We start from the raw sequence: 13,551 nt of genomic DNA on the forward strand, positions 1-13,551 counted from the left end.
CCCCTGCACGTGGGCAGGCATGTTCTAAAGACCAGTGATGTAAAGCATGTCCTTGGATCACTGTAAAGGACTCAGGAAAAGTGGGGAAGCGTATCAAGAGAGTTTTAGCTTTGGGGTGTCAGAGGAAAACTCAGTAGAAGGGCAGTCCAACCTCATAAACTCCTTTATTCTTTTTTTTTTTTTTTTTTTTTTTTTTTTTTTTTTTTGACAGGCAGAGTGGATAGTGAGAGAGAGACAGAGAGAAAGGTCTTCCTTTGCCATTGGTTCACCCTCCAATGGCCCCAACGGCTGGCGCGCTGTGGCCGGCGCACTGTGGTGATCCGATGGCAGGAGCCAGGTGCTTCTCCTGGTCTCCCATGGGGTGCAGGGCCCAAGCACTTGGGCCATCCTCCACTGCACTCCCGGGCCACAGCAGAGAGCTGGCCTGGAAGAGGGTCAACCGGGACAGAATCCAGCGCCCCGACCGGGACTAGAACCCGGTGTGCTGGCGCCGGTAGGTGGAGGATTAGCCTATTGAGCCGCGGCGCCGGCTAAACTCCTATATTCTTACAGGCTTTCTGGATTAACATCCTCTAAACATTGGTTTCCTCAGTTTTGATTATTCTACTCAGAATAATATTCTACTCAGAATACAAAGTCATCATGAGGAAAGGAATGAAATAATTTATCTAAAATTTCTTGAAATTTTTTTCGTAAAAGATATTTAGAATCTACCTTTGAAATTGGAAAAGACCCCCTAAAATTTACACTGAAATGTGGCCCCTTAAAGTTCCCTAGAAATGCTAACCAGGGTGCCACATGTGCTGCCGGAATTTAGGGTGACTTACGATTTCACCACAGGCTTATTACTAAATCCCCGATATTAATAAGCCCAAGAGGGTTCTTGCCTAATATTTAGAGAAGAATTCTAAATACCGGCACAGATAAACGAGGAAGCATGGTACATTTTAAGCTTTTATTTAGTGAGAAAGATGCATACGAGAGTGAGAGCTTTATTTAAGAGAGACAAATAGGGGTTCATACCAAGCACCAGGAACCAGCCACGTGGAGGAGCATCTAAGCCTGTATCTGGGCTAGGAAGCCTAGAGCACATGGCCCGAAGGCCATGTGCCCTGGATGCGTGGGGCTACAGCCAGCCCCCTCCTGACAAGAGGCCGGGGAAGAAGAGCAGGGGCCCGGCCACATTGTGTCCTAGGCTTTTAACCCACTTCCAAAGGGGAGTAGTTAGTTACCCTGATTGGCTGGTTGACACCCAGGTGTGGCCAGGTAGGGGCATGAGGTCACACAGGGGCGTGGTGAAGGCGTGGTCTTCCAGCTCACAAACCTAATCGATTTTAACCTATACGCCTGCCCACTTCACCGTGTATGAGATAAAAATACACAATTTATGTGTCAAGGAATGCATGATAGGGGTGAAGGAAAATTTCCCCTCTGATTTGTCTTCTGAAGGTTCTTTGGAATAAGTTGACAAAAATTAAATAGGAGAAAAGGTCGACAGATGAATTAATGTGTAAAACGAGGAAAATCGCAGCATGCGAGAGAATCAAAGCTGTATGATTACCCACCTGCTTAATATGATGCAGAAACTTACAGCTCTGTTCCTATAAGGAACACGGAATGGAGATAATTTTGAGGTTTAAAATGATTACTGGGCAAATGAACAGTCTAGAGACAGTCTCTTTAGAACCAGAGTCCAAGTGACAGCCATCTGGTAATGGAAGTCCATCCAGGCATGACTACTTCCCAGTCCTCTTTTTTGAGATGGATGATAAGGGTGAGGATGGAAGGCAACTCCCTTCTGAAACGCAGATTGTTACGGGGATATCGAATACCAGCATCATAAATGGAGGTTCACTTGGCTGTGTCACATGGCGCCAGTATTCATTTTGTTCTCAGGTAATCAGCATAGTAGATCAAACTCTCTATCCTTTCACAAATCTGTTAGGCTGTCCATTGCCAAATCTAACTAGAAGCCAGGGGCCACGGTATGCATTTGATTCTGTCTCAGAGGGTCATCCTGCTTGGAAAATAGGAGGGTGGAGTGTGCATCTGGATGGATAAATGAGAAAAGTTTTATCCTCCAATAGAGGAGTCATTCCTGATGACTGCATTCCAGCACAATGGCTTTCCTAGCCCTGAGAAAGGCACTCCTGAGTTGTAGGAGATGGATTACCTGACGAGACTTCAACAACTTTGCAGAAAATGGAATTAAAAAGGTTTCTTTTTTCATATCATTGCATAAATTTTTCTTTTTAAAATAAATTACATCATTTATTTATAAAGTGATATAACGCTGATAGGAAGAGAAAAGGAAGGGAGATGGAAACAGATTTCCATCTGCTGGCTCACTCCACATATGCCTGCAATATTTGCGGCTGGGCTAGGCTGAAGCCAGGAGTCCAAAATTCTACCCACATCTCCCATGTACATGGAAGGGGCCCAACTGCTTGATCCGTCATCTCCTTGCTTTCTAGATTGTGCGTTAGCAGGAAGCTGGAATCAGAAGCAAAGAAGAGGACTCAAACTACACACTCTGATAAGCAACATGGATGCCCCTAGAAGCATCTTGATCAGTTTGCCAAATGCCTTGCCATAGTTGTTTTTTCCCCCCATAATACACATTTTCAAGAGCTTTGGGCATACATTGTCATATATCTGTAGGGGATAGAGAAAGGATTGAAAATTGTAAACCCTTCTTTGTAAATGCTCTAAGAAAGGTAGCTCAAGAAGCTATTGTCTGGTTTTGGCTGGAACAAATAGTACTCAAATTCTGTTAAAATCCTTAACAGAATGTTGATTGGATTGTCCCAAAGTTGTGGCTATAGGCTGCCAGGAATCATATTAAAGCTCGGTGAAGTCTCTTATAGCAAGGGTTTGAATAGAATGTTTCGGTCAATAGTTTTCACAGTTCTCATCACCTTCCTCCTGATGTGGCTCCTGGTTACACTTTGGCAATGAGTGGCGCTCTCAAGAGATGTACATCGCAAATGAGAAAGAAACCTTTATTTTCTGACTTCAGGCAGATCAAATATTGAATGACACCTTTGATCTTTGGAGGCACCCCTGAAAATCTTCAGCAGTATGTAGCTTCAGGAGATATTGTAAAGGAAATGGAACTGTAGAGAATAAACCATGCATAGAATAACCTCTTTTCTTAAAGGTAGGTATCTTAGTGGAAGGTATATCATAGAACATACATTCTCATTTGTGTTCTGTCACTGGCCAGGTGATCCTAGACAATTTACTAAAGAGCCTTTAAGTTCTGTCATTTTAGAATAAAGAATTTTGCTATGAAAATAGAGGGATATGGAGTGAGGGATATGGAGCATATGAAATTAATATAAAATGAATGGTATCTACTGTGGGGAGCAACTCGGACTAGACTAAGTTACTCGAATTAAGACTTATTCTATGCATCTGCTCTCCCACAATATGGCGCTGGGAGAGGAGGAAACAGCTTCTATGCAGCTGCCTCTCGCCAACTTGAGTGATGACCTGCAGGAGCTGATCCTGCTCCTGATTGGAGGAGAGCAGCGTACTCGGCGTGTAGGTAGCAGAGTTGGGATTGGTGGAAGAGGACTATAAAGGAGGAGAGAGACAACATGCACCAGGAACATCTTAAAGGAACACCTGTGCAGCCCCCGAGAGAGCCGGCCGGCGGTGTGCCGCTCCACGGCGGAAGTGGGGAAAGTGGCAGGGGGAACCAGCAGCAAACCTGGGGAGGGCCGAGCAGACAAAAGAACAGCGCAGGGTCCTGTGTCGTTCCTCCACGAAGAGGGGGAGCGACAATCTACCCTGCAACAAACTACTTGGCAATAGTTCAGATATAAGGCCTACTCTGTTTTTGAGCTGCTAGGCTGGCTTCTCAGTGATTCTAGAGACTTCTGGGTAAGAATTCACTTAATATGTATTTTATTCAAGCTAATATTTTATAGTGTTTAAACTTATTTAAACTGCATGGGTCTTTCACTGTAATTCTGAAGCCGTACTTCTCTAAGCTTGATATAATAGACATTCAAGTTTTAAAAATGGTACATAAAAATGAACTCACTTCACCTTCCTTTGGGTGCTTTTGTTGTCTTTATAGTAAGACATGATCATGTGGAAAGCGTGGACCATTAATGTTCCCTTTGGGACAAAGCTGAATTTGCAAGTAAATTAGTCATTAGAATTTTACATATATTTTACCCATTCCATTTCCCTAGTTGTCCAAAGAACGTGTGACTTTTACAGTTGGATATACTTACTTGCCTTTTAATGTGACGTTTTATATTAATCTGGCTGGAAAATGGGTTGTGTTTAATGTTTGCTGTAGGTATCTCTACAACAAGCTCATTTTTTCCTTTAGTTTCCTTGTTTTTATCTCATTTAATGTCTTTGGAATTCTCGTTAATTTTTTCTTAAAAAAGATCCTTGTAGGAGTGGGTATTGAGATGTGGGTTGGGCCATCTGCTGAATGCCAGCATCCCATATTAAAATGTTGTTTGGAGTGTCCCTTCCAATCAAACTTCCTGATAATGTACATGGAAATGCAGCAGATAATGGCCCCTGGTACTGTGATGTGGGATGACAGCTTTGCAAGCAGCCGCTTAACCCACTGTGCCACCATACTAGCCCTATTTTATCCTCTGGTAATAGACTGGAGCCGGGCTGATGGAGTGGGTAAGAGTACGAGCAGGCAGCACTTTACATCTTTTATTTTTTAATGTGAAATTGAATTTTATTTATGTTTTCAAATTTTATTTAAGTTTCATGTATTTATATACACAGATTTAGGAACATAGTGATACTTCCTACCCTACCCTCCCTTCCACTCATGTTCCAACTCTTCTTCCTCCTCCCTCTCCCATTCTCACTCTTACTTTTTACAAAGCTCTATTTTAAGTTTACTAAATGATTGTAAGTCTAACCCTATACTAAGTAGAGAGTTCAACAAATAGTATGAAAAAAAAAAAAAAAAAACAAACCACTGTTCCTCAACAGAAGAGACAAGGGCTGTAATCAATCATCGAATCTCAAAATGTTCCTTTTAATCCAATACATTACATTGTAGGTACTCCATCTTTTTATTTTTAAAGATTTTTTTTTAATTTGAAAGAGTTACAGAGAGAAGGGGAGCAAGACAGAGAGTGCTGCTATTTTCTGGTTGACTCCCGGATGGTCACAATGGCCAGGACTGGGTCAGTTCAAAGCCAGGAGTGAGGAGCTCATTCAGGTCTCCCACATGGGTGGCAGGGGCCCAAACACCTGGGCCATCCTCTGATGCTTTTTCCATGGCATTAGCAGGGAGCTGAATAGGAAGTGGAGTAACTGGAACTTGAACCAAATCCTGGTGGTGACTTTACCTGCTAAGCCATATGCTGGCTCCACATTTTACATATTTTAAAGGGGCCAGCATTGTGGCACAAGGTGTTCAGCCACTGCCAGCAATGCCAGAAACCCATATAGATGCTGGTGTCAGTCCCAGCTGCTCCACTTCTGATCCAGCTCCCTGCTTATGTACCTGGGAAGGTAGCAGAAGATTGCCCAAGTACCTGGGCCCCTGCACCCATGTGGGAGACCTGGATGGAGTTGTAGACACCTGGCTTCAGTCTCACCAGGCTGTAGCCAATGTGGCAATTTGGGGAGTTAACTAGTGGATGGAAGATTCATTCTGTCTCCCTGCCTCTGTAAACTTTCAATAGATAACAAATCTTTAAAAAATCATTTTAATTGATTTATCTTATTGAAAGAGAGACAGAGACACAAAGAGATCTATCCACTCAACAGCAGAGGATGTGCCAAGGTGAAGCCAGGAACTGGGAAGCCAACCTGGGTGTCCCTCGTAGAAGGCAGGGACCCAACCACTTGAGCTGTCAACTGCATTATCAGGAAGCTGAAAACAGGAATAGAGCTGGAACTGAAACCCAGGCACTCTGATAGGAGAAGCAGGTATAATCAGGCGTATCTGAACTCCTGGGTGAAATGGTTACCCTGCCTGCTATATATTTAGAAGTAAACCCCAGTCTTTAGTGGGTCCAGTCTCTGGCCTGTGACCTTCACCAGCATTTCCTAGTTTTGCAATTCCTCCCGTCCTCCTGTGTAATGAGAAAGGACTGCTAGCAGGAGTTAGAGGTGACTAAATGCTCTTCAGCTGTCTGGGTTAGGCAAGGCTCTGGTGATTCACTGCAGATCAGCCCTTAGTGGTAGAGAATGTCTGCGGGTTTCTGTTCCCCTCCTTCAGAGACAGCAGGGGCTTTCTTGGCTCCACACCGTGAAGATCTTGGAGGTAAAGCCCTGAATGTTTGGGAGCTTCCCTAAGACTACAGCTCCCAGGAATCTCTCACTCGCACTGGTCCGCACTCAGTCGGTTGTGGTTTTTCAAAATTCCAATCTATGCTTCCTACAGGCCTGTGGCTACACTGGTAATCACTGCTGTGATTCTCTGAGCTTGTTGTTTCCTGTTTTCTGGGAGACAGTTGTCTCTGAAACCTCAGTTCTCCCATGGAACTAAGAAAAGTCATTGCTTTCCGTTTGTCTCATGGTTTTCTTGGAATAGGGACATGAGTAATGGTTTCCAAGCTCCTTAGCTCTCTGCTGGAACTAGTCTTCTATGTACTCATTTTTAAATGCTGATGGGATAGTATAACGCAGCATTTCTCAAAGGAAAATTAATTTTTTGAGTGTTGATATCTGAATTTCATTATAATTTTGAGTCCAGATAGGCAAGCATAAATTTAAACCTAAATTTCCTGAGGATACAGTTCTTAACAAACTGATGTAATGCAATGCAAACTTCTTAAAATCCCAGATATTAAAATTCTATTTAATATTGTCAATTTAAGATTGCATAGTTGGATCAGAATATTTACAGGTTAATAGGTGGAAGCTGCTGTTGAGTTCTGATACTGTGCGGTCTGTTTCTGTATTTTAACTTTAAAAATTAATAGGAAACTTATTTACATAGAATAATATAAAATGTTACTGATAACATCAGGTTTTTCAACTTCTTTCTTTTAATGATTTTATTTGTTTATTTGAAAGGCAGAGCAACTGACAGAGAAAGTGAGAGGGAGGGAGAGAGAGAGAGATCTTCTATCAGAGGTTCACTCCCCCAAAAAGCCTCAACAGCCAGGGCCGAAGCTAGGAACCAGGAGTTTTATCCAAGACTCCCATGTAGGTGGCAGGGGCCCAAGTACTTGGGCGTTTTTCTCTGTTTTACAAACAACATTAGCAGGGAACTAGGTCAGAAGTGGAGCAGCCAGTACTCCAACAGACACCATAGTATGGGGTGCCAGTGACACAAGCAGCAGCTTAACTAGAGGTACCATGCTGGGGCCGGCGCCATGATGCAGTGGATTAATCCTTCACCTGCGGCGCCAGCATCCCATAGGGGCACCGGTTCTAATCCCGGCTGCTCCTCTTCTGATCCAGCTCTCTTTTATGGCCTAGGAAAGCAGTAGAAGATGGCCCAAGTGCTTGGGCCCCTACATCCACGTGGGAGACCTGGAGGAGGCTCCTGGCTTCAGATCAGCACAGCTCCAGCCATTGCGGCCATTTGGGGAGTGAACCAATGGAGGGAAGACGTTTCTCTCTGTTTCTTCCTCTCACTGTCTCTAACTCTACCTCTCAAATAAATAAAAGTAAAAAAAAAAAAAAAAGATGTACCATTCTAGCTGCAAGTTTTTCTACTTCTGATAATCAAACAAAAATCAATATAAGTTCTATGAAAGTCTCCCCTCACCACCACCACCACCACCACCACTATTGAGGCATTTTGGATGTGAAAAAGAATTCCAGGTTTTTCCTTCTGTGTATTTTTGTCTTGCCTCATCAGGGCCCATGATGCCACCTGAAATCAGTTCCAGAACCCAAACTATTGGGATGGGAGCAGATCATCCTGCCATTGTCCTAAGTCTTTGACTTGTACCTCCCACCTGGGACTGATTACTTTCGGTTGTTTAGCTTGCCTCTGAGGTTCACAACAGTTTCCTCTGCTCTGTGATCATCAGTGGTTTCAAATTCACCAATGCCACCCTGCTTCCTCATTACAGTTAGAAGCAGGATGATGACTCTGGGGCATAGCCCAGTAAGAACCTAGTATTTGGTTCTATTTTCAGCATTGTTGATTCTTCTGTTGCATTCATGTGCACTCTTATAGTGTTGTGGGAAGGTGGCAGAAGAGTGAAGTGTGTCTGGGTAATTATATGAATGTACTAGGCTCGTACGCACAGGGATGTGTCCATTGCATATTACTAAAACCTGTATTTAAATATTGATTTGAATTACGAATTTAAAAATTATCTTTGGATGTTGATCAAATAAGTATATCTTATCATATTCATCTCATATAACTAATAGCCTGTTGCAATTATAAGCATACACAAATATCTCTTTAATGTAAAATAAGTCTTTGAGTTCTGTATGTGTCTACCACAATGAGCCCTAAGACTCAATTATTCCAGTTCATTTCTCCATTTAATTGAACATTTATTTGAATACTGGATATAATGATATATGGCCTTTATTGTATTCTCTATGTCCATGAGCCACAAAAAGGAAGTCATTGTGACTCATTGCATTAACTAGTAGCAGGACAGATATCCAAATGATCTGGGATGTGTTCACGTTTGTGATTTTCTTTCTATATATTTCTAATGTAGAATCCATATTCCCCTGATAATATGTACACTGACCAAAGATTAGGAACAAAATTCATTTTGAAATCAGACTGGGCTTGAATATCAACCCTGATTTATAGCTCTCTGATCTTGAGATAATTTTATTCCTAATTCTCAAGTTCTAAATCATGACTTTGACCTGATAACATTACTGTGAAATCAAACAATAAATGTAGAAGCCCAACTTCTTAGACATTCCCTCTTTTTCAGTTAATTAAATTGACTTGAATATATTCTACCTGGTTTCTTGATAAGGTATTTTACACATAATAAGACCTAATAGAGAATATTGTGTAGTGTGACATATTTCATAATATGTAGATACAACTGTATATTACTGTATATAAATATATGAGGTGTGTGTGCATTTATAAAGAGGGAGTAGTATATATTTATGTAGACGGGGAGAGAGTTTTTGTTTTAATTGCACAAGTAGATTGAGGAATGTGAAAGTCATCAATAGGGAAGTAGTTGGCAATGTGGAAGTACAGATGTATACATAAAATATTACAGAGACATTCTAGAAATAGACCTCAGTCTGACGGAAAAACAAAGCCACAGATGCATGCACACACATGCACACATGAAAACCTCATTAGGATAGAATTTTTGAAAGCTGATGTCGTTATGTGATATTACAAGTTTGGCTTGTAACTACTAACCATGTAGTGTTAACAGGGATACATAAATTTAACAACGTATAAAGGTATTCTTAAACCTCAAAAGTTGTGAAGAGTCCAAAGGACCTATTTCAAAATGCAATGTATATACAAATTGTTACAAAGAAAATTGAGTTTCATGTTAGTCTCTAGTTCCTCTTCACTAAGAATTAGATGATAAATTTAAACCACAGTGGTCCAAGAATAGTCTCAAAGCCTTCATGCCAATCCACCATATATCAACTCGTGATCCTACTTCTTGTCCAGAGCAGCACAGATGGAACTTTTGAGGCTGGCTTCAGTGTGTCTATTACTATTATTAGCCTTTTAGAGGCTATCTTTTAAAATGCCTGGGGGTACTGTTTTCTTGTGTCTATCAAACTCAGTGAACTGTTCATGATCCGTTCTATTGGTCATACTGTCTTCTGATTGCTGGTAGCTGAGGGCATGTCAATTTTGGCCACTTTGGTGGGAAGTGTGATCCCTCCTGCTTAGAGCACCAATAAATGCCTGTGGAATCTAAACTAAGGATCTTCCCCTAGAAGTATTATTTGTAAAAGCTCATTAATGCATGTTGATTTTTCTTTAAAGATTCATTTTATTTACTTGAAAGGCAGAGAGAAAAAAGAGAGAAAGAGAGAGAGAGAGAGAGAACCTCCATCTGTTGATTCATTCCTATAATGGCCAGGGCTAGGCCAGACTGAAGTCAGGAGCTTCTTGTAGGTCTTCCATATAAGTATGAGGCCACAAGCCTCCAGGGTCATCCTTTGCTGCTTTTCCAGGCACATCATCAATGTGGAAGTGGAGTAGCCAGGACTTGAACTGAACTGGCACCCATATGGGATGCCAGCATAGTGTCGCTCCCCCTCTTCGTGGAGGAACGACACAGGACCCTGCGCTGTTCTTTCGTCTGCTCGGCCCTCCCCGGGTTTGCTGCTGGTTCTTCCCGGGTTGGCTACTATCCCTTCCACCTCCGTGGAAGGGCGGTTCCCCCTGGCCACATTCCCCACTTCCGCAGGGGAGCTGCACACCGCCGGCCGGCTTTCTCGGGGGCTGCACGGGTTCCCTTAGATGTTCCCCATAGATGTTCCTGGTGCATGCCGTCTCTCTCCTCCTTTATAGTCCTCCTCCGCCAATCCCAACTCGGCTGCCCACACGCCAAGTACGCTGCTCTCCAATCAGGAGCAAGTCCTACAGTTTATTGGTTGAACTGGAGGCAGCTGTGCGGAAGCTGTTTACTTCTCTCCCAGCGCCATATTGTGGGAGAGCAGATGCATAGAATAAGTCTTAATTCCAGTAACTCAGTCCAGTCCGGGCTGTTCCCCACAGATCCCCCTTTTTATTTTTTGGCGTTGATACGCGCCTGTCTTCGGTGTCCCGCGGCACACACTCTGCTCTACTTGCTAGAGTTGCCACAGGCTCTTACAAGTCCTATCAATCAGGCAAACCGAATCCGGGTCCTCTCTTCGCCATGTTGTGAGGAGGTTTTTAGGCGCTGATGCGTGCCTGTGTTCGGTGCCCTGCAGCGCATGCTCTGCTCTGCCTGCAGGGGCTTACAAGCCCTATCAGGCAAACCGAATCCAAGCCTTCTCATTGCCGTATTGTGGGGAGGCTTATTGGTGTTGATTCGTGCCTGTCTTCGGTGACCTGCGGCGCATAAGCTGCTAGCCGCCGCAGGTGCTCATCGTGCTCATCGCCTCACTTAATCAGGCAGACCGAATCCAAGCTCTCACATTGCAGTGTTGTAGGGAGGCCTTTCTATTTCTCTATTTCTCTATCTCTGGGCATTCCTATTTCTCCCATTTTACTTCTGTCTGCCAACATTCCCATTTCTCTCACTCCACTTCCAAACTTCTGTTTCTCTTATCCCCGCAGCTTCCCGCTGCCCGCCCCGAGGCTACTTCTCGGCGGCTTCCCGGCTGAGCCGCTTCAGCCCGCGCCTCTCTCATCTGCGCAGCTTCCCGGCTTTGCGCGGCTTGGCTTCGCGCGCTCCGTGGTCTCCACGCCCTTCGCGTCTGCACCACGGCCTCGCGCCAGCCCCGTTCCCTATCTATTCACGCCCCGTGCTCTCTCTGCACGCGGCGGCCTCCACAGGAGTCACACAGCGTAGCTTACGTGTCCGCCACTAGCATTCAATCTAAGTTCCCCGGGCTAGCCTGGCGAATTCAACCCAGCATACGTCTCCGCCCCACGATTTGGCTTCCCGTCCTTTGCTCCCCGGGCTAATCAGACGGATCCCAATCTGGCTTACGTTTCAGCTTCTGGTTTCAACTTTTCGCCCCCCATTCCCGGGCTAACTTGAGAATCCCAAAGTGGCTTTCGTTTCAGCCTCGGCCTGCCCCCTGCGGCTTCAATTTCCCTAACACTTTTCTCTACCCGGTATGTTTCCCTAAGTTTTCTTCCAACAATATTCCTCCCTCATTTCTCCTGGCCTCTCCCCACAGTCCGCATCCGAGTCTGTTTGTTCTAGCTTTCACTTTCGCTTTCGACCTTAGAGATTTCTCCCAGCTTCCCCCCGTAGTCCGTATCTGAGTCTATTTGTTCTAGCTTTCACTTTCGCTTTCAACCTTAGAGATTTCTCCCAGCTTCCCCCCGTAGTCCGTATCTGAGTCTATGCCTAGGCTTTCAATAGCTTCTTCTGACACCCTTTTCGTCCGGCTTTTCCCTAGGCTGTTTGCTAGTCTCTCTCTCCGGTAATTTCCCAGTTCTTCCCGTTTCTTCCCTCCTAAGTTTCATATCCGTCCTAGGTTTCCTAATCCGAGTCACGGCACCATTATGTCGCTCCCCCTCTTCGTGGAGGAACGACACAGGACCCTGCGCTGTTCTTTCGTCTGCTCGGCCTTCCCCGGGTTTGCTGCTGGTTCTTCCCGGGTTGGCTACTATCCCTTCCACCTCCGTGGAAGGGCGGTTCCCCCTGGCCACATTCCCCACTTCCGCAGGGGAGCGGCACACCGCCGGCCGGCTTTCTCGGGGGCTGCACGGGTTCCCTTAGATGTTCCCCATAGATGTTCCTGGTGCATGCCGTCTCTCTCCTCCTTTATAGTCCTCCTCCGCCAATCCCAACTCGGCTGCCCACACGCCGAGTACGCTGCTCTCCAATCAGGAGCAAGTCCTACAGTTTATTGGTTGAACTGGAGGCAGCTGTGTGGAAGCTGTTTACTTCTCTCCCAGCGCCATATTGTGGGAGAGCAGATGCATAGAATAAGTCTTAATTCCAGTAACTCAGTCCAGTCCGGATTGCTCCCCACACATAGTAGGAGTTGTCTTTACCCACTACACCATGACACCAGTTCTGGTATAATACTTACTTTTTAAAAGATTTATTTATTTTATTTTAAAGGCAGAGTTACAAAAAGGCAGAGAGAGAGAGAAAGGTCTTCTATCTGCTGGCCCACTGCCTAATGGCCACAATGGCTGGAGCTGAGCCAATCCAAAGCCGGGAGCCAAGAGCTTCCTCCAGGTATCCCACATGGGTGCAGGGGCCCAAGGACTCTGGCCATTTTCCACTACTTTCTCAGGACATAGCAGTGAGCTGTATCAGAAAAGGTGCAGCTGGGGGTCGAACCAGCACCCACATGGGATGCTGGCACTGCAGGCAGTGGCCCCACCACTATGCCACAGTGCTGGCCCATAAATAATTTTTATTCATTTTTTATGTATTCAAAAGAGAGAGAGGGAGGGGGAGATGGAGAGAGAGAGCTATATTTTCCATCCTCCCACTGCCTTTAACATCTGGGTCTTGGTCAGTCCAAAGCCAGCAGCCCAGAACTCAGTCCTAGTCTCCTATGTGGGTCTTGGTCAGTCCAAAGCCAGCAGCCCAGAACTCAGTCCTAGTCTCCTATGTGGGTGACAGAGACCCCAGTACTTGAGCAGAAGTGGCAGAAGGAAAGGACATTCCTTTCTGTTTATCCCATTCTTAGACCACTTCCTTCCACTGAACTCCTGGGGTACACAAAAGATAGGCAATGCTAATGCCAGCATAGAGAGAGTTGAAGTGAGTGAGCATTATTAGTTGACACTTCTATTTATTAGGTCATGTAATCTATCTTTAGGGGTTTTGTGTTTGAAGTTAAGGGTAAAAGGTACAGGAAAAAGGATGAATAAAACTAAATCAGTTGATCATGGGGTCTACCCTCAACATTATGTTGTAAAAGGAGAGATTGTTAGGATAATTAATTTATAGAAGGCATAACTTATTACAAGGAAAAAAATCAACCTACTAACTCTTCTTT

This window comes from Oryctolagus cuniculus, chromosome 2, assembly GCF_051225735.1.
Source record: "Oryctolagus cuniculus isolate XC-2025 breed Fujian yellow rabbit chromosome 2, ASM5122573v1, whole genome shotgun sequence".
Lineage (NCBI taxonomy): Eukaryota > Metazoa > Chordata > Mammalia > Lagomorpha > Leporidae > Oryctolagus > Oryctolagus cuniculus.